This window comes from Lipotes vexillifer, unplaced genomic scaffold (assembly GCF_000442215.2).
Source record: "Lipotes vexillifer unplaced genomic scaffold, Lipotes_vexillifer_v1.1 scaffold1816, whole genome shotgun sequence".
Taxonomy (NCBI): Eukaryota; Metazoa; Chordata; class Mammalia; order Artiodactyla; family Lipotidae; genus Lipotes; species Lipotes vexillifer.
Window position 1 is genome coordinate 670,775 of NW_006781315.1, and position 21,831 is coordinate 692,605.

Below are 21,831 nucleotides of genomic sequence, written 5' to 3' on the forward strand. Positions count from 1 at the left end.
GAGCGGGAATGTTTTCATTTTGTTCATGGCTGTATCTCCATGACTCAGAAAAATTTTTGAACAGACTAGGTGTTTCATAACAATTTGTAAGTAAACAAAGAATTCCCATTAGTGAAATTAGTACACTGAAGAACAGCAGCAGAATGTTTTGTTGTCCATAAAGACATATTCTGAACTTATTTTTTCAGTTTTATTTTTAATTATCAGGATATGTTATGTGTTGATTATATTTATATTAAACTTTTTTCTGTGCAATCTAAATAATTGGTTTAATAGGTTTTTTCCATTCCTTTTTATATGTTCCACCCTAAGGAATAAAATGTTATAAAACATTAATATTAGAAGAAATAAAGGTGGGAACAGGTTGAGATAATTATAAAAAATGAGTCAAAAATATGTGATTACAGTTGCAGTTTCAGTAATAGCTGAGTAGCTTAAATTAAACTAAACCAGCCACAGATAACTATTATATACTCTGGACAAAACATACAGAACAACTCTTTGAAAGCACTGGAGAGTGACTAAAAACAGGCATTAAACCTTGAGATTAAACCTTGAGAAAAGGAAACTGCATTGGGAATTAATGTGGGGAAATACACATTAATACAGCTTTTTTACCGAAAGCACTCCCCAGGCCATGCAAAAACAATGAGTTAGATCTCAGTCATAGAACTCAAGCAGAAAGCCACAGTTTTATTGGCCTGAGATGTAAGAGAATGGAGCTCAGAACTGCCAGAGTGGCTAGAAGTGGCTAAGAAAAAAAATCCAGAAATAAGAGAGTCACATATGAATGAGCTCCAAATCTGCATATAACTTCCCCTCAAATCCCTGAATGACCCATGAATTACACATGTGCACTGGAGGTGCCAGTGTTCCCAATGGGAAGCATCAGCTAGAAGGCCAAAAGAGCTGAGGCTAATATGAGGAAGATGGAATTGAAGTCATACCAAGTTAGAAGGGCCACATCTTATGAATAAAACCCATGTCCTAGGCATAAGAGATTTATCTTGGACTAAAGGCAAAACCAACAACAAAAAAAAGCCATACTAAAGGAAAGTAAAACCATAAAGTTTAGGGTGTCAGAATGTAATTTAATTGCCTGCTGGAAGAAAAATTAACATACTTCAGGAAAAGGTAACAGAATGCAGAGTCTCTCCAGTGTCTAATTTGAAATGTCTGGTATACAACCAAAATTTCTAGACATGTAACTAATGTACAGAAATATGCTGATGAAGTAAAAAGAAGTCTACAGAAACAGACCTCAACATACCTCCAATATTAGACTTAGCAGGCAAGGGCTTTATAGCAGCTAATGAAAATAAGTATAGTGACTAATGGAAAACGTAGTCATAATAATCAAACAGATACAAATATTCAGCAGACCAGTAGAAAATATAAATGAGAATGAAAATAAAATTCTACAACTGAAACGAAATAAAAATCTGTAATGAAATTCACTGCGTGAGCTTAACAACACATTGGAAATGGCAAAAGGAAGAACTGATGAACCCAAAACCTGGTCTCTAGAAATTATCCAACTTAAGAGCAGAAAAAAAAATGACTGAAGTAAAATGAGCAGAGCCTCATGGACAGGTGGGTCAATACAGAATGGCCTAATATGCATGTAAATAAAAATTGCAGAAAAGAGAGGAGTGAAAATGGCCAGAAAAGTGTTCCATGAAGTAATGGCAAAATGTTCCTTAAGTAGGAAAAAAATATAAGCATAAAACTCCAAGAAAACTTTATGAATATCAGCAATAAAAACACCTAAACACTTCAGGGTCAAACTTCTGAAAAGCAAAATTAAAGAGAAAGCCTTGAAAGAAACCAAAGGAAAAGATGGACATAAATTATATCTAATTTCTCCTCAGAATCAGTAAAAACCAGGAGAGAATGAAATAATTAAACAGCTTTAAGGTAAAAGCAAAACAAGACAACAAAGTTTTTAAAAACTCCACAGAAATCTATATCTGGTGGATATACCCTTCAAAAATGAAGGTGAAATAAGGCCATATTCAGACAAAGGCTGAGAGACTTTACTGCTAAAAAAAAACTGCACCACAGAAATGCTAAATGCACTTCTTTGCACCAAAGAGAAGATCGAAACCTTAAACTACAAAGAAATGAAAACCTTAAACTAGAAATGGTAGATACATGGATAAGTTAAAGGCAATTTTTTTCTCTCTTAATTTCTTATAAAAACTATTTTTTAAAGCAAAAAAAAATTTAACATATTGGTGGGTTTATAACATATCAATATAAATTATAGGACAACATTACACAAAGGGTAGTGGAGGTAAACAGAATTATGCTGGTGCAAAGTTTTTTACATTCCACTTAAAGTATCATGCCAAGTAGACTATTACCATTTAAGTATGCATATATTTATATCTAGAACAGTAATTTAAAAATTAATATTAATAATATAGCTTAAAAGAGTATAGTTAAAAATCTAATAGAGGAATTAAAATAGAATATTAATATATATCCTATGTATATGTTTGAATATGTATATGATGACAAAGTAACAGACCCAAAGCCAACTATATCAATGATTACATTAAATGTAAACTATTCTATTTAATAGGCATAGACAATATTATTAGATGATTATATTGGTAATATTAGACTAAAATTTGAAAAGCAAGACTACCCAGCTTTGAGGGATGCACTACAAATATGAATACACATACAAGTTAAAAGTACATGGATGGAAAAAAATATATAACATCCAAACAGTAAGTATAATAAAGCTGTATGGTTATATTACTATCAGACACTATAGAATTCAAGACCAAAAAAATAAAAGAATAGAGAGACATTTCACAATGATAAAAGTGTTAATAACAATCTTAATTTGTATGTGCCTAATAAGAGAGATTGAAAACACATTAAAAATTAACAGAACTAGATACATTTACAATTATAAATTTACAATTAGATTTACAACTATATAAATTACAATTAAAGTTGACAATTTTATCATCCTCTCTTAGTAACTGAGAAAAACTTCATATCGTTAAGATATGCATTCTGCACAAAATGATCTATAGATTCAATACAGTCTTAATACAAATTCAACCAGGATTTTTCTTTTGTAGGCATTAACAAAGTTATTCTAAAATTTTTTAAACTTTAAAGAACCTAGAATAGCCATAATAATTTAGAGATATACAGATTGCCAACAAACACATGAAAGAATGCTCAACATCACTAATCATCAGAGAAATGCAAATCAAAACTACAATGAACTATCAACTCATACCGGTCAGAATGGCCACCATCAAAAAATCTACAAACAATAAATGCTGGAGAGGGTGTGGAGAAAATGGAACCCTCTTGCACTGTTGGTGGGAATGTAAATTGATACAGCCACTATGCAGAACAGTATAGAGATTCCTTAAAAAACTAAAAATAGAACTACCATAATAATTTAAAAAAGAAAAAGATGGAGGAATGACATTAAGATTTTAAGATGGTAATGATATAATAATCAAGAAAGTTTGTATATTTGTTTTTGGCATAACCAAAGACAAATAGATCAATGGAACAGAAGAGAAAGTCTAGAAATAGACCCACCCACACATATAAAATCAATTGATTTCAACAAAAGTGCCAAGGCAATTAAATTGGAAAATGAAAGTCTCCTGAATAAAACATGCTGTAAATACTGGATAAACATATGAAAAAAAAAAACCTTTTCCCCCTTCTTCACACTACACGCAAAAATCAATTTGCTCTACATCATTGACTTAAATGTAAAAGCTAAAATGATAAACCTCCTGGAAGAAAACACAGCCATATATCCATGCCCTTGGAGTAGGCATATTTTTTAAGAAAAACATGTCATTAAACATTTTTTAATGGATAAATTGAACTTCAGCAAAATTAAAACCTTCTGCTCATCCAAAGACACGATTAATGAAATGCAAAGGCAAGCCACAGACTGAGAGAAAATATTATATGTGTGTATATATATATATATGTATATATACATATATATATATACAGATGGACATATATGAGAAAGGATTTATATCTAGAATAGATTTTAAAATATTCTACAAATCAATAACAGAAAGATAAATAGGATCCCTAAATGGGCAGAAGACTTAGACAATTCACAAGAGAAGATACATGAATGGCTGATAAGCATATGAAGAAAAGTTCAACATCATGAGGCATTAGAGAAACACAAATTATACCACAGAGAGAGATCTCATATCCACTAGAATATCTACAAAGGTTGAAGATACCTAAAAATGGTGCAGATGTGGAGCAGTCAGAACAGTTACACTGCTGGTGAGAGTATAAAGTGGTACAATCATGTTGGTAAACTGCTTGATTATCTTTTATAAAGTTAAACATATACTTAAGATACAATCCAGCAATTCCACTTCAAACTATTTACCCTACCCGCCCCCCCACAAAAAGAAAACATATGTCCATAAAAATACTGGTACAATAACGTTTCTAGCAGCGTATTTGGAACAGCCCCAAACTGGAAATAATCTAAATGTCCATTAATCGGAGAATGAACAAATTGTGATATATTCATACAATAGAATTCCACTCAATAATTTAAAAAAGAGAGAATGAACTACTGATGTGTTTAAACTAGTGGATGGATTTCACGAACATGTCAAGTGAAAGAAGCCATACCAAAAGAAAACACGCTGGATCATTCCATTTTTATGAAGTTAAGAATAGGCAAAACTAATCTCTCGTGATAAATATCTAAATAGCAATTGACTATGGTGATAGGGATAGACTGGAAAAGGGAATAAGGAAACTCTTGCAATGACAGACATAGTCTATATCTTGATTAGATTTGTCATTACATGGCTGCATACATTCATCAATACTCAGACTGGGAACTTAGATCTATGCATTTCACTGCATGTAAATTTTCCATCAATAAAAAGATGTGATCATCTACTCCGTAGTTTGATATTTATTTTAAAATTAACTTTTAAAATATAAAATTTACCAAACACTATCAAACAACTAATACGAGATGTCAGCTAATTTAAAGTACCAAACAAATAATATGAGACTTCAATTCCAAAATTAGAAAAGACATTATAATCAGCATTGAAGTATTCCTATAATATTTAGCTTTTGTGTTCACAACAAACCACATTCAAAAGCTAATCTCTGACCCTAGAATGGTCCTTTTAATGTCTTTGAAATGGAAGGGGAAAGAGTTCATGATACTTAAGTGGTCTTCTGTAATTTAAAAGTATTCTTTTCAACATTATAGGAAAGATTTTTTTAATCTAAAGTATCAGTTGTATGACATACTGGGAAAAATAATCTCATGACAAAACTACTATTACTATTTTTTTTTGGCATACAAAAAGCTGTATTTAGTGCACGCAACTTGATAGGTTGGGAGATAATTATACAACCATGAAACCAACACCACAATCTATGCCATAAACATCTCCATCACCTTCCAACTACGACTGCTGTTTAAATTGGCACATATATATTTAACTATCACAGTGTTTCTTCTTCAATTGTGTTACAATGATATTTATATGAAGTTGCAAAATAGACGGTTTCTGGGCACTTTTTACAATTCTTGCTAGAGCCATTTCTAATGATAACTTTTTAATTAGGATATTTGGGAATGTCATGAAACTTAAATTTAGGTTTAAAAAAAACAATCTTTTAGAAGAACTATAGAAAGGAAAAATCTTAACATTTGCCAGTAATTATAGTTTTAACTTTAAATATATTGACAATTTTGAACTTAAGTCTAAATGATTAGTAAAGTTTCTAATTTTCTCCAAGACTTAAAATATTAATAATGTTGAATTGTTCAGAAGTAGCACAGCATCCTTACTCTATATGCAGAAATTTCATTGTAGAAGAAAGGTCAGATTCCATTCAGATTTAAAACAGATCCTTGTACTGTGAAGCTAACAATATTTCTGAGCCACAAAGATGATACAGACATGAGGAGAAAGGCTTACTTTCCTTAAAAATATATGAACACTGCACTCCTACCAAAGTTTGTATATACCATTAGGGCCACCTCTATGCTTAAAGTCTTGTGTCTTCCAGGGGGGCTGAGAAACTAAGAATAAATACAGTACTTTGCATTAAAGTACTGTTATTTGAAATAAGTTTATTATTATTTTTTAATTGCACGGAGTACATTCATCATAACTTAAGGCTTATGGAAATGGAAATTTGAGAATATAAATGAGCAAAATATCAGACAATCTAATGTCAAATAAAGGATAAGGGTAGTGGTGTTTCACTGAAATTAAGTGCTTTGTTGCATTGAAAGAAACTCAAAGATTTGGTAAATTTGGAAAGACCTACTCTAGGGATAGATCTCTCATGGGGAAAAAATAGAGTCTCTCATTAAAAATCAATATACTTGAATCCTTCAAACAACTTGAAAACACATAAATAGAATATGAGGGCATACAGTGTTGTCTTTTCATTATACCAGGTACCTGACAAGCAATAGAATGCCTGGGCACAATAAATATTGGAGACTAAAAAGAATGAATGAAATTAAGAAATTTTTTTTTTTTTATTTGAGACAGGGTAAAAAATCAGTTCATTACTGACTCTTAGGCAGGTTGACACCTCTAATTAGATGTGATACAAATCATGCCTTGATGGGAAAAAAATGTAAGTTTCATTATTTAGGTGTGGTTGAGATAGCTAATGGTGACAGCGTGTACTCTGGAAAAAAAATAGATCTGGTGTGAGAAGACACTGGCCACATAATCAACTTGGCCAAGCTGCATAATCTCTCTATAGCCTCAACTAAGATGGGGATAATAATAAATGCTGCACTGTATTATGTGGAACAATTGTAAAAAAAATACATAAAGTGTTTAGCACAGTGAGTGGTAACAGTAATTGCTAGAAATATTTATTATTACAATTATTATTATTAGCATCATCAAACATCATTTCTATTATCCTGAGTGCCAAAATAAAAGACTAAAAAGTCTCACTTGAAGTCAATCGAATTAAATGTCTGTAATATTCTCAGTGGGTAGATCAGTGGAGAAAGTGCTTAGTTCATGTTTCTGAAGAGTTTAGTTCTCTTGATTTTTATGTATAACTGGACCATTAATCTGAAATCATTGCTAGTTTATACATCTCTGAGTTTCGTCATATCCCTCATATAAAATCAACTACCTAGTCACAGGAATTCCTCTTCCCACTGTACTCTCAGGAAAGGAGTTTCCTACAGTCCTCACCTCCATCAGGTCAACCACTATTGCCCTTTGTTTTTCCTCCCAACCTTAGGCCCCTAGATATCATGAAAAGGAAACCTCATTCTGGCACCAGCAAAGAATCCCTGCAACATCTATCCTTTCCTCTATCCCACTCTTGCCCACTGCCACTGGGGTAAGCACAGCTTATTAGGAGATATGTTCTTGATATCTCAAGTTAAAATTCTGAATGCATCTGTCATAGAATCACTGCTAGGTCTCATATATAGGCTGTTTATTATTAATATTAACCCCAGGCCTCATGTATATTATTTATAAATTATAAATAATTTTCTTGGGCAGGTTTAAGAATTAAGCATCCTAAGTTTTAATTTGAATAATAATAATTTCAAAGTTAAAACAAGATATCACACTTTTAATTTGAATAATAATAATTTCAAAGTTAAAACAACATATTACACTTTGGGGAAAAAAATCTCTCCTATATAAAAGAAAAATTGCCTATTTTTTCCCTCTTTCATATAAGTAAATTCTTTTCTCCATTATAAAAATTGACTTTTCTAAAACATTATTTTATGACAGATTTTTCTTTAGGATCTGGTATGAGAAATTTCTCTCTTTTGAAAGAGAGAAGCTTACAGATCATGAATTAGTATGTGAAAGACCATGAAAGGGCTTCTGCTCTTTTCCTCACTGCTCACTAATTCTGAACTTTGACATAATCTCCTGTTCATAAAAAAGGGAGAAGAGATCTTCCATGAAAACTTCTAGTAATATTTCTAGAATATGCGAAACTAAGATTTTGCCAGAATGTTTCACCTTTTCAACACTTATCTGAATCTCAATTCTTTTGCCTTTAAAAAAGTAGTTTGTTTACCTATAAATTCAAAGGGCAAATTAAAAGAATATATAATTCTAACTGTAAAAAAACAAAAAAAATAAGAACCTACATTAACAGTTCCCTCAGTCAACATATCATTCAATCTGAAAGATAATCTCACAACCAGAAAAATGCAAAGGTATGAAAATAAGTAAAAATGGCAATTAATATACCATTATTATTACCATTATATGTATACTTTGACTTACTTTTTTTAAATTTAAAAAATGAAAAAACACTCAATGACTTACATTTTAAAAATAAACAATACTAAAAAAGTACTGAGTACTCTTCAAAGTTTACCTAATTTTTGCTCACTTTTCTGATAAATTATAAGTTATTCAGATACTAAAGGATAAATGGAGCTGCATTTTGTGACCAAAATTTTGTGATTATAATTTTAACTGCCACTGGATATTCAGTACTTAGGAACAACTGTTAAAACAGAATATGGGTTTCCTAGCACATCAATAAAAAGAAGGAAAACAACATACAGGCAATAGAGAAGAAAGAAGACTCTAATATGAATTTTTTGCCTTAAAAATACCTGTCAGCTACAAAAGAACAACCAATTGGGTTAAAGAAAAGGAAGAATACAACAGAAGCAAATTATCATTGAAATTCACCAAAATTTCCAAAAATAAGAAGCCTTGTTGTTCTGCCTATTGTGGCTACCATATGTGCCTGCAGGAATCCCCAAAGACAAGAATCGAGTCTTTGAAAGCCTCTGATTACATCCCTGTTTTAGGCCTACCTCAGGCAGCCTAAAGGTTCTGTTAATCAATTAGCTGAGGTCCATGCTAAGCCCAGAAAGAGAACACTATAAGGAGAGAGGCTGGAGCACATGGAACAAAGCTATCTATTGCAGTGGATGAGCTTTTCTTATGCAATGCACATGGCCATTGTTCCATTCTTGAAGAATCACATTAATCAATGTTCAGAGGCTGCACCTCCGAAATAGAGAGTTGGCTGTTCATCAGTGATTTATTACAGAGCCCAACATGCATTTGACATAAAACAAGTTGGTAGTTTGGAAGCTGCCACTGGAGGGGGGGAAGGGAAGAATGGTTTGGAGTGTGAGGTAAGGGGTGCTAATGCAGGCACAAATCAGTTCCCTTCAGCACTCAGAAAAATACAGCTGCTGACCATATTTTTATGGTTACAAACACCCATGCTTTCCTTGAAGACTAAAGGTATTTTGATCAGCACAATTAGGGAAATGCTGAGACTTTAAACTTGAAAAAGAAAAGGAAGGAAAGAGAAGAAAGAGAGAAAGAGAGGAAGGAAAGAAGGAAGAGAGGGAGGGACGGAGGGAGGGAGGGAAAGGAAGGAAGAGAAAGGAAGGAAAGAAAAGGGAAAGAGGGAGGGAGGAAGGAAATCAATCCAAGGTGGGGTGGGTTGTAATCAATGAGAAAGGGCTTCCTTGCTTTTCAGAATGGTTTAAGCTTTCAAATGAATCCTTGCTTATGGGATATATTTTTAAATGTTTTCATTGGAAAGCACACCATACCTATCCACTACCCTATTTCGTGAGAAAAATTATAAAGTCCAATATAAAATGAAGCATAAGTTTAAAAATAAATCATGTCACACTAATTGAATAGTCTGTTGTTTAACTGAATGACCAGAAACATGAGTATATCAGTTAAAAAGCAACATTTTCCTTGGGGGAAAAATCACTTGTGCTTTGGCAGGGTTTGGCATTATCATCATAAAAGTTGACAAAGTAAAATTCACTTGAGCAGGAAACAGTGGTTGTGTTGTGATGATTGTTTTAATTCTCAACATAATTTCTTTTGAACCCAAGGCCATTTTTAGAAATAATGATCACATATCTTAAAACAAAAATCTGGATACAACATTTGATGTGTTTCAGATGACCTATTTGGCAAAAGGAAGTAATTTTTCTGAATTGGGACTCTTCTAGAAAACAAGGACCACACTTTTGTCATACACTTAAGAGTAATCCTCAAAATTTCAAAGATGGGAAGAAGAATGTTTAATTAATCCTATTAGATAAAAGTAATTATTCATCACCATTCACTTATCTTCAACTGCTCAAGACATCAAAACCTTCAGAGACTTAAGACTATCAGAAACAGCTGCTTTTGGCCAATTATGTTCTGGGCTGTCAAGACTCATAATACTCAAACAGCTCCTTCACTCTATTAAAACCAGGACTATTATTCAAATAGGTATGTTGATGGTAACAGGAATTTTAACTTGATTTAAAATAAAAGAATGTACCCAAAGAGGATTATATTCTCCTTTCCTTGCTTTAGTTTCCTCAGTTGTTAAATGGGATAATAGTACTAAATGACAGAGTTGCTTTGGTAAGTGTTCAATAAATGTTTCCATTTGTTTAAATTTTAAAATATTGATCCCTGTAATCATTTCATCAAGGCTTTAAAAAATGCTTTCCTTATTTTTATCCATCGTGTATTCACAAAGGAGAAAAGGTGGGGAGGTGGGGAACAAAGGAGAGGAACCCCTAGTCTTAAATTACCTACTATGTACACCACCAATCCCAACAATGAACACATCTGCCTACACAAAAATCATTCTTAGTTGACCACTGGATGGAGTCAGAAAAGCAAAGGTAAGAAAAAGCAACATTTTGGTATAATTTGCTCAGATCACTTAAGTGTGGGAATGAGAATAGGTGTGCATATACTCTCACATACACATTAGGTTCTGCTATCTATCTACAGACATGTCTCTGTAAGAAAACAATCTGTGTAGTTGTGAATGTGACCCTTCTTATTCGTACCTCAAAGATCTAGACTAGTGATTCCAAATCTTGGCTGGATAACAGAATCACCTAGATCTTCTAAAAATTCCAAAGTTCAGGCCATACCTTGACCCAATTAATTCACAATACTAGCAGAGGAGGGTGGGGTGGTGTGGGGAACACAACAATCAGTATTTATAGAAGCCCTCCAGGTGATTCCAGTGTGCAGATGCATCTGGGAACCATAAATGTTCCAAAAGCAATTTCCAGGCAGGTAGCATGTTTAGAAATCAGGACTGGGAATAGCTCTTATGTATCTTTGTATATCCCAAGTAGTTAGCATTCGTGTCCTTTAGTTAATTTTGTTCATCAGTTCACTTCATGGAAATTAAAAACATGTCATTAAAATATTAAATTAATGAGATACTTTTGAGTGAGAACTTGTGTGGTACACTTGAGTTATTTTGAAAGAGGCCTGGATTGCCAAGAACATATTTTTGAAGGGCTATCACTGTATTTTTTATATTTATTATACTGCATTGTAATATCTATTTAAAGCTAATATTTAAAAAATAAACTTGTAACATGAATCAACATCTATATCTTTTTTACAACAAAATTGCTGACTCATAATTCCACATTAGAAACAAGAAAGATAGCAAAGTAGGAGGACATGGAACTCATCTCCCCCCATGAACACATCAAAAATACATCTACATTTGAAACAATTCTCAGTGATAACTAACTGGAAACTGGCAGAAAGACTCCTGAACAATCAAGGCTTTAAGAAAGATTCACGTGTAATTGGGTAGGAAGGGAAGAAAAGCAATCAGGTCAGGACCTGTGGCCCTGGAAGGAGACTTAAAAGAAAAGAGATAATACATAGGTGGAGACCCACCCTGAGGAGTGAGTGGTGAGAGCCAAAAACTGTGTGCTCCAGTCCTAGGGTCCTATACAGGAGAGACAAGTTCTGTTGGCTGCTTGGGGGACTGTTGGGACTAACAGGGCAGTGGGAAGCCTGGGCTCTGCTTGTGAGGAGCACACGTGTGCTGGCTTGCCCCCAAGATAGGGTGGAGGCAGGTTTCCTGTGACCACCTCAGCATACACCCCAGCCAAAGCAGAACAAACACTCCAGCCCTACTTACTCCATGTCACAGGGCTGCACTGGATCTAGGGCTGCCACGATCGGGGAGAAAACTCAACCACAGTACACAGAGGGTCACAACCAAACAGACTCACACCAAGATATATCATAATGAAAACAGCAAAAGTTAAAGATAAAGAGAGAATTCTAAAAGCAGCAAGAGAAAAACTAAGAGTTGTAAATGAGGAAATCCTCAAACGGCTATCAGCTGATTTTTCTGCAGACACTTTGCAGCACAGAAGGGAGTAGCATGATATATATAAAGTGCTGAAAGAGAATACCTGCAACCTGGTATATTCTACTCAGCAAAATTATCACTTATTATCAAAGGAGAGATAAAGAACATTTCAGAGAAGCAAAAACTAAAAGGGTTCATCAATACTAAACCTACCATAAAAGAAAAGTTAAAGGTTCTTCTAAGTAGAAGAAGAAGCAAGAATCTATAGGAGGGAATTCCCTGGCGGTCCAGTGGTTAGAACTTGGTGCTTTCACTGCCAGGAGCCTGGGTTCAATCCCTCGTCGAGGAACTAAGTTCCCACAAGCCATGTGGCATGGTGAAGAAAAAAAAAGAATCTATAGGAAAGGGAAAATCCCACTAGGAAAGGCAAATACCAGTACAAAGATTAAATGACAAAATAAATTGTAAAAACAACTATAACTATTAACAGTTAAGGGATAAACATGAATATGTAAAGCATCACATCAAAAACACAAAATGTGTGGGAGGCGGGTAAAAAATGTAGATCTTTTAGAATGTGTTTGAACCTAAATGACTACCAATTTAAAACAAGAAGATATAGCTATAGGTCAACATATAGGAACTCCAGGGTAGCCACAACCAAAAACCTATAACAGATACACAAAAACTAAAAAGAAAGGAACACATGCATTCTAGTAAAGAAAATCATCAAACCACAAGGGTAGAAGCAAAAAGAAGAATTGATAAACAGAGAAGAACTACAAAGCAACCAGAAAGCAAGTCATAAAATGGCAATAAGTATATACATATCAATATTTACTTTAGGGCTTCCCTGGTGGTGCAGTGGTTGAGGGTCCGCCTGCCAATGCAGGGGACACGGGTTTGTGCCCCAGTCCCGCGTGCCGCAGAGCGGCTGGGCCCGTGAGCCATGGCCGCTGGGCCTGCACGTCCGGAGCCTGTGCTCTGCGATGGGAGAGGCCACAGCAGTGAGAGGCTCGTGTATGGCAAAAAAAAAAAAAAAAATTACTTTAAATATCAATGGACTAAATGCTCCAATCAAAAGACATAGGGTGGCTGATTGGAGAAAAACCAGGATCCATCTATATGCTGCCTACAAGAAATTCACTTCAGAGCTAAAGACACACACAGACTGAAAGTGAGAGGATGGAAAAAAGATATTTCATGCAAACAGAAATGAAAAGAAAATGGGGGTAGCAATATTCACGTGAGACAAAACAGACTTTAAAACAAACGCTATAAAAAAAGACAAAGAAGGAGATTATATAATGATAAAGGGATCAATACAGGAAGAGGATATTACACTCATTTAACATATATGCACCCAATACAGGAGCACCTATATATATAAAGCAAAAACCTACAGACATAAAATAGAGAAACTGACAATAATGCAATAATAGTAGGGGACTTTAACACCCCACTTAAATCAATGGATAGATCATCCAGACAGAAAATCAATAAAGTAACAGTGGTATTAAATGACACAATAGGCCAATTAGATTTAATAGATATCTACAGGACATTCCATCCCAAAACAGCAGAATACACATTCTTTTCAAGTGCACACAGAACCTTCCCCAGAATAGATCACATGCTAGGCTACAAAACAAGTCTCAACAAATTTAAGAGGATAGAAACTATACTATTTTTCCAATCACAATTGTAACAAACTAGAAATCAATTACAGAAGGAAAAATGGGAAAAGAGCAAACATGTGGAGACTAAACATGCTATTTCAAAAAAATGAGTCAATGAAGAAATCAAAGAGGAAATGAGAAAATATCCCAAGACAAATGAAAATGGAAACACAACTTTCAAAAATCTGTGGGATGCAGCAAAGGCAGTTCTAAGAGGAAAGTTTATAGCAATAGAGGAGGCCTTCCTCAAGAAGCAAGAAAAAATCTCAAATGAACAACCTAACCTGCCACCTAAAGGAATTACAAAATGAAGAACAAAGTTAGAAGAAGGAAAGTAAAAATAAAAATCAGAGGAAATAAATCAGGTAAAATAAATAAAAGCAAAAATAAACAAATTGGACCGAATTGAACTTAAAAGCTTTGCATAGCAAAGGAAACTACTGACAAAGCAAAAAGACAACCTACTGAATGGGAGAAAATACTTGCAATAATATGACCATGAAGAGGATAATATCCTAAGTATATAAACAGCTCATACAAAACAGCATCAAAAAAACAACCTAATCAAAAAATGGGCAGAAGACCTGAATAGACATTTTTCCAAAGAAGATATACAGATGGCCAACAGGCTCATGAAAAGATGAGCAAAAGTGTTAATTATCAGACAAATGCAAATTAAAACCATAATGAGATTATCATCTCATACCTGTCAGAATGGCTATCATCAAAGAGAACACAAATTTTGTTATGTTGGTAAGGACGCAGAGAAAAAAGAACACTCATACACTGTTGGTGGTAATGTAAATTGGTGCAGACACTGTGGAAAACAATATGGAAGTGTCTCTAAAGACTAAAAATAGAACTACTATATGAATGCAGCAATTCCACTCCTGGGTATGTATTCAGAAAAAGCAGAAACATAATTCGAAAAGATACATGCACTTCAATGTTCACAGCACCACTATTTATAATAGTCAAGCTATGGAAGCAACCCAAGTGCCCATCAGCAGATAAATGGATAGAGAAGATGTAATACACACACACACACACACACACACGCACACGCACACGCACACGCACACGCACACGCACACGCACACAGAGGAATATTACTAAGCCATAAAAAAGAATGAAATTCTGCCATTTGTGGCAATGTGGTTGGACCTAGAGAATATTATACTTAGTGAAATAAGTCAGACAGAAAAAGACAAATACTGAATGATATTACTTATATGTAGAATCTAAAAAATAAAACAAACTGATATATACATAGCAAAACAGAAACAGACTCACAGATATAGAGAACAAAGTAGTGGTTACCAGTGGGGAGAGGGAAGAGGGGAGGGGTAGGAGTATGGGGTTAAGAAATACAAACTACTATGTATAAAATAGATAAGCAACATGAATATATTGTACAGCACAAGGAATTATAGCCATTAGTTTGTAATAACATTTAAAGGAGTGTAATCTATAAAAAAAATACTGAATACTAAAAAAAAACTACTGAATCACTATGCTGTACACCTTAAACTAATAAAATATTGTAACTCAACAATGCATCAATAAAAAAAATTCTCCCCTCCCAATTTTACTGAGATATAATTGACATATATCAAGTTTACGCTGTATAGCAGAATGGTCTGACCTATATATACTGTGAAATGATTACCAAAAAAAGTTTATTTAGCACCCATCACCTCATGTAGATACAAAAGAAGAGAAAACAAAAAAAGAAAAAAAAAGTAGTATATCACTGATAGATCCTCATTCTTGAGTGGGAACAAAAAGATGGTATAACAAGGAAGTCTTGTCCAGATGTTTGACCTGGATTTACCAAATGCTTGTGAATGGTATAACTTACATTGTGAATGGTAGAACTCATATGTGATATATTATATTTAGTAAACAAAAATACAAAATACAGATAGTGCTTATATATCATTTCCAAATATATGTATATTTGTTACATTTGTTATATATTTGCTATATACATCAATATTTGCTATATATACAATATATACATATATATGTGTGTGTGTATATATATATATATATATAGCAAAAATAAAAAAATTAGACCTAATTAAACTTAAAATCTTTGCAGAGCACAGGAAGCCATTGACAAAACAAGAAGACAACCTACTGAATGGGAAAAAATACTTGCACATGATATGACCAATAAAGGGTATATAAAGGGGATATATAGGCATATCCCATCTCCATCCCAAAAGTAATTTTTCTATTTTTTTTAATGTCATGTCTCTTTTCACTCACTTTGTAAACAGAGGGAATAAAAACAAAGGCTGAAGTGGGCAGTCTAGATATTGGTAGAGAAAGAGAGAACAGGAAGAAGCCCAGAGGCGCCGACAGTGTAACATGCCCAAAACATCCAGGCATCATGCACGAGCCAGGACATTTGTTCTTTACCCTCACTTACATTTGATTTATTCCCAATGTTCTGTGCCAATACCAGTACCCCAGTCTTCACCAAATTCTGGAGTCATTAACTGGCTCAATTTTAAAATAGTAAGTGTCCTTTTGGTCTTTACTGATCATAGAATAAACATACTGCTCTTTTTCCTTTTCTTAAAAGATAAAGTAATTAGAGGCTGTGAGACAACTTAAAGAGATGAGTACATTTTCTGAAGATGGAAATCCCAACTCCTATAAAAATGCCATGCTTTGTGACTTCATATACCTGGCAGCCATTAAAATTGTGAGGGGCTTCCCTGGTGGCACAGTGGTTGAGAGTCCGCCTGCCGATGCAGGGGACGCGGGTTCGGGCCCTGTCCTTTTGGTCTTTACTGATCATAGAATAAACATACTGCTCTTTTTCCTTTTCTTAAAAGATAAAGTAATTAGAGGCTGTGAGACAACTTAAAGAGATGAGTACATTTTCTGAAGATGGAAATCCCAACTCCTATAAAAATGCCATGCTTTGTGACTTCATATACCTGGCAGCCATTAAAATTGTGAGGGGCTTCCCTGGTGGCACAGTGGTTGAGAGTCCGCCTGCCGATGCAGGGGACGCGGGTTCGTGCCCCAGTCCGGGAAGATCCCACATGCCGTGGAGCAGCTGGGCCTGTGAGCCATGGCCACTGAGCCTGTGCGTCCGGAGCGTGTGCTCCGCAACGGGAGAGGCCACAACAGTGAGAGGCCCGCGTACCAACAACAACAACAACAAAATTGTGGGTACTTTTCATTGCAAACTATAATTATCTTATTAATTAACTTATAGAAGTGATTGTTTTTCAATGATAATGTTTTAAAATCATGCAAATAGATATTTCTCTGCAATTTAATACTCAACAGAAGGATGCATGGTTATGTCCCACTACAGGTAGCTGACTTTAATTCTAGTTTATATACTTCTGTTTTTGTATTAGACAATATCTAAGAACTGGGAAAACTGGGGATGTTTACTCTCTGAACATAAATTTTTAAACATACGGAAATATGGCATGGCTATAAAGCAACAACAACAAAAGAAGACATGCCTTCAAAATAAACAAAGATCTCATATTCAAAAACTGATATTAAACACACTTTCATTTAGATGGTAAAGGAAATGTAAATGATAACATATATCTACAAATTTTTCATTACCATTTCTCTACTTTTTTTTGCATATTTGTTACAAACAGTGATTGTTTCCTTAAAAATAATATCATCTAGAAAAGCACACATCCTATAGAACAAAGGCATCCTCTTAAGAATTCGTCAGTATGATAGGTTACCAGTTGGAACTTAGACAATGAGATAAATGCAGATAATTATGAATTATATTATGAAATGAAATTGCTTTCAACAGTATCCCTGTTGCTTTAGGATTTCATGTCTACAACACAGTCTGGAGCACTGCAGTTGCTCTCTGGGTACCAGGCAGGAAAGCCTTTGGGACTCTGGATGTGTGAGGCTATTATTTCTGGGCTTTGGCAGTAAGAAATATGATCTGTGCCCCAGGAAAAACACTGAAACCAGAAGACATGGTAATTTAAAGCCCAACCACAAGAAAACAGAAAGTTCAGTTACACATAATTGCACTTCTCTAAGATACAATCAATACCGACATATTAACAAGTAGTTGTTAAATTAATATTTAATTTGGTTCAACCAACCAAAATTCTTAATAAATTTAAGATTATTTGACAATTTCTATTATTCTTCAATGTTGACATAAACATAGAATGTAAACTAAAAAATCATTGCTAAATATTTAATTCTCAAAAAAATATATGTATAGATTCATGGTTCTTAAATTATTGTATCAAACATTCAGAGTGTTTTGGTATAGGCCTAAGAATATAAACTTCAAAATTCTTAATCTGTTGATCTGATAATAGAATTGCATGTTGTTCTTGATGAAAATGTTGGCTGCCAAATTAACTAAAATATTTATATTAATAGATGCACTGCTGTTTTAAATGTTACACATTTTTAAATTGGTCCTGGATTTAGCTACATAAAAAGAGTAGTTTCAGGAATGACAGTTTCTATTACTTTTATCTTTGCCTACACATATAGAAGAATGCTTAAACACGCCGATTTTCACCTATGATTTTTGAGTGTAGAAAATGAAACGTTTCTAAATTGATTTCTTATATTATCTTTAAAAACAAAAAACACTATTTGCGTATAGAGTATGTTAACCAATTTCCAAAATAAAGTGAGATGTTATCTCTTTCTCCAAGATAAATGTCATGTTCTAGAATGGAAATAATAGAAGTTGGAAACAAATACTTTTATAGTACTAATTTGACAGAAGCTACAAAAAAGAAAAAGATAAAACAGAAAATGAAATGTAACACCTTTATTCCTCTCATCTGCCTCTTTCTCATTATCCATCCATGGAGACATTAACAGCCTCACTACACAGAGAGAAATTGCTTGTTCATTTATTGTGAGAATCTTTTTCAGATAAGTGGCAATTTGTATCCTCATGAGCAATGTATGGCAACGTCTCATCTGGCCCAATGCAGTATGCAATTTTGCACACAATGTCATGCTGACCTAAAGTAACTAGGATATATTGCTTGCATAAGAAATATAATGGGTAGGGGAAATTTCCACGTTCATGTCTTCCAGCCCACAATTTCATTATGCCATGACAATCAAGAATACAGCAGATGCCACACCTGCAAATACTAGGAAGTTAATTAACCAATAAAATATCATCAGGGATTTTCGTTCAGCCAACAAAAATAATAATGTAAAGTTCACTCTGATTAGGGATAGCAAAAGTTTTATACAACTCTTCAACAGTTACAAGGAAAAAAGGTCTAATAATTGATAGGAGTATGCCTTGAAGAAATTTTACTTTAAAATATGGTAAATATAAAAGAGAAGCAATGTAAAACATTAAAACTTGCTGCTAATTATAGATAATTATGGTATCCAGTAGGGATTTTTAAAATAATGCCATTTATTTTAAAATGCTCTTTTAAATTGTCAGAAAGCTTTTAAAATTATTTTTGACTAAAATCAAGAGGGAAATTTAACTACAATGGGAGTAATGTATCTCTCTGTAACAGGAATGATTTAAATCTATGAAAAGTGAGGCTTGACAGGCATAAATTGTCTCCTGTCTTTTGATATTTAGAAGATGCATTAGCTCTCTTTTCTTGACAGAATACAGTATTCCATAGGTAGATTAGACCCCATCAAATGTCTACACTAATAACTTTTGTGATCGCCCATCTTTCTGTGATGGTGGCCACTTTTCCCATTGTTTTCTTTCTGTCATTTATTGCCCGGTGCCGGGGGGAGGGAAAGATCAGTTTGATGAAATATGAGTGCCCTTTATAATTGTCTACAGAAAATTACAGTTTTTGTTTCTTATACTGGACTCCAGGTCCATCGCACATTCTAGAATCCCTGATAAACAACAGCCTAGAAAGCAATGGAACTCAGGTAATCACTCAGTGCCACTAATCCATGACCACTTGATATTTTGGCATCTTTGACGATTTTCAAAGCTATTGTAAGGGTAAAATATTTTCTGTGCTCTATGAAATAAATATTTAGAGTTTTACAAAAAGCCTTAAATAATTAAATGAAATAAAATGTATGATAACATTTTAATATGTAGTGAAGCAGAGGTATATTTAAACAAGCAAATCATGTTTGAAATGAAAGAATAATTTTATGCTCTATGCTCTATTTTAGATCAAAGAATTCTCTTATACATACTACTATTTATTCTCTGTAGAGAATAAATCCCTTTCTGGCTTGCAAAGATTAGGTGACAGAGATTTCCAAAATCTAAAATGATTTTTCTTGCCTTATCTTCTGCTAGCTTCAGTACACAATGAATAACTTTTTATATAACTAAGTTTTCATTTTGTGTTTTCTTAAGAAGGCAAATAATACAAAATTTCTGTAGAACTGTAAAATATTAAAAATATATTTATTGGTACAGAGATATTTTCTAGTATTGTCCTAAAAGTCCAAGCTACAGTCTTATTTTTTCTATAGTTAGTTTTCTTTTACTCCTAAGTCACAGGAAGATGTCACTACGGTAAATAAAGCAGAAAAAGATTTTGAAAATTTATTTATATAGACAGGATTCAAGAACTACTCTCATAAGGAAGAGGTAGCCGCAGTTTAAATGGGGCAAACAGAAACATAACTCTTTAAATACATACAAACAAATAAGTTAAAGTCATAAATATAATTAAAGTTTGCCACTTTTTAGCAACATAATCCTCAATGAGGAATATTCTTTTGAATCCTCTTTTATAACTTCAAATGCCACACACATCATATACGATACATATTATGGTTTTTCAATTTGGCCAACAGAAAGTCTTAGCTACTAAACAATTCAATGCTTTCTCCATATTTAGTCTATTTTACCTTTGGATGCTTTGTCCCACAACACCTGCCCTCCAACTTAACTTCAAAGGAATATGTCATATATAATAAAAGCATCTGAAAGGAGGAAACAAATCTGACACCACGCTTGTTTTAGTCTTCATTATTAAAACAAAGTGTGTAATAAGCAAATTTAGATTTACTTCTTAAAAGATCACTGAGGCAATTATTAAAAAAAAAAAGTTTAGAAGTATGTCTTGCAAGGAGAATTTTCAATGACTGATTACACTAGAGGGACAAAGAATTGAGTAGAATAGGCAACTCTGTCTTGGTTCATATCCAGGCTCTGCCAAGTGCTGATTAAGCGTAATTTGTAAATTTACTCATCATCCTGAGAGTAGTTTCCTCACCTATAAATGGGAGCAATGGTTTTATTTACCTCAGAGGATTATAGTAAGAAGTAACAGTGATTCCATATGAAGCATTTATAACAGGGCCTAACACAGAGTACTAAATAAATGTTAGGTAATGTGAGTATATTTTTAGATGACTAATATTATTATTTGTGTGTGTGTATGGATGCATGTGCTTTTGTGTGTGTCTGTGTCTGTGTCTGTGTCTGTGTAGATATTTCATACCTGAGTTGCCTTGGCGAAGAAAGTAATTTGCTCACATTCACACAATCAGAAAGCATTGGGGGCAGGATGGGGGTCTAAGTACGTCTGACTGACTTCAAAGCCAGTGCTTAACCACTATGACAGATCGCCTTCTGCAGCTAAGGCCATGACTGTCAAGAACAGGTATGATGGTAGAACTGTTCCATCTCATAGGTGAACGTAATTCTAATCAAACGACAAGGTTTTTATAAATGTGGAGGGGGGAGGATTGTTCTGCATTTTTTGTTTTTTGCTTGTTTGTCTTTTAAATAGTTATTTAGGTATCACTAACAAGAACCTTCTTATTCCTGAATCCTTAGGTCCTCCCTGCCATATTAGGTTTTCTCTGACAATCACTGTGAACAGAACAGCTGTCCAACATCTCTCATAAAATAGTTCCTAATTCACATGGAATCATTTGCCCCAAACTCCTCTCTCCTGTCTTCTTTATAAAAGCATGTCACAGCTGCATTTCAACGAGGCTGGAGTAGTGCCTCATCTGTGAGCCATCTCAATGGACAAGTAACATTTTGAAGTGC

The 21,831-nt window shown here is 33.9% G+C and overlaps 1 protein-coding gene across 4 annotated transcripts in view; it reads right to left on the reverse strand.

Moving 5' to 3' along the window:
- ROBO1 (roundabout guidance receptor 1) overlaps nt 1-21,831 on the reverse strand; it is a 952,567-nt gene that overhangs the window by 265,518 nt on the left and 665,218 nt on the right. The window lies entirely within an intron of this gene.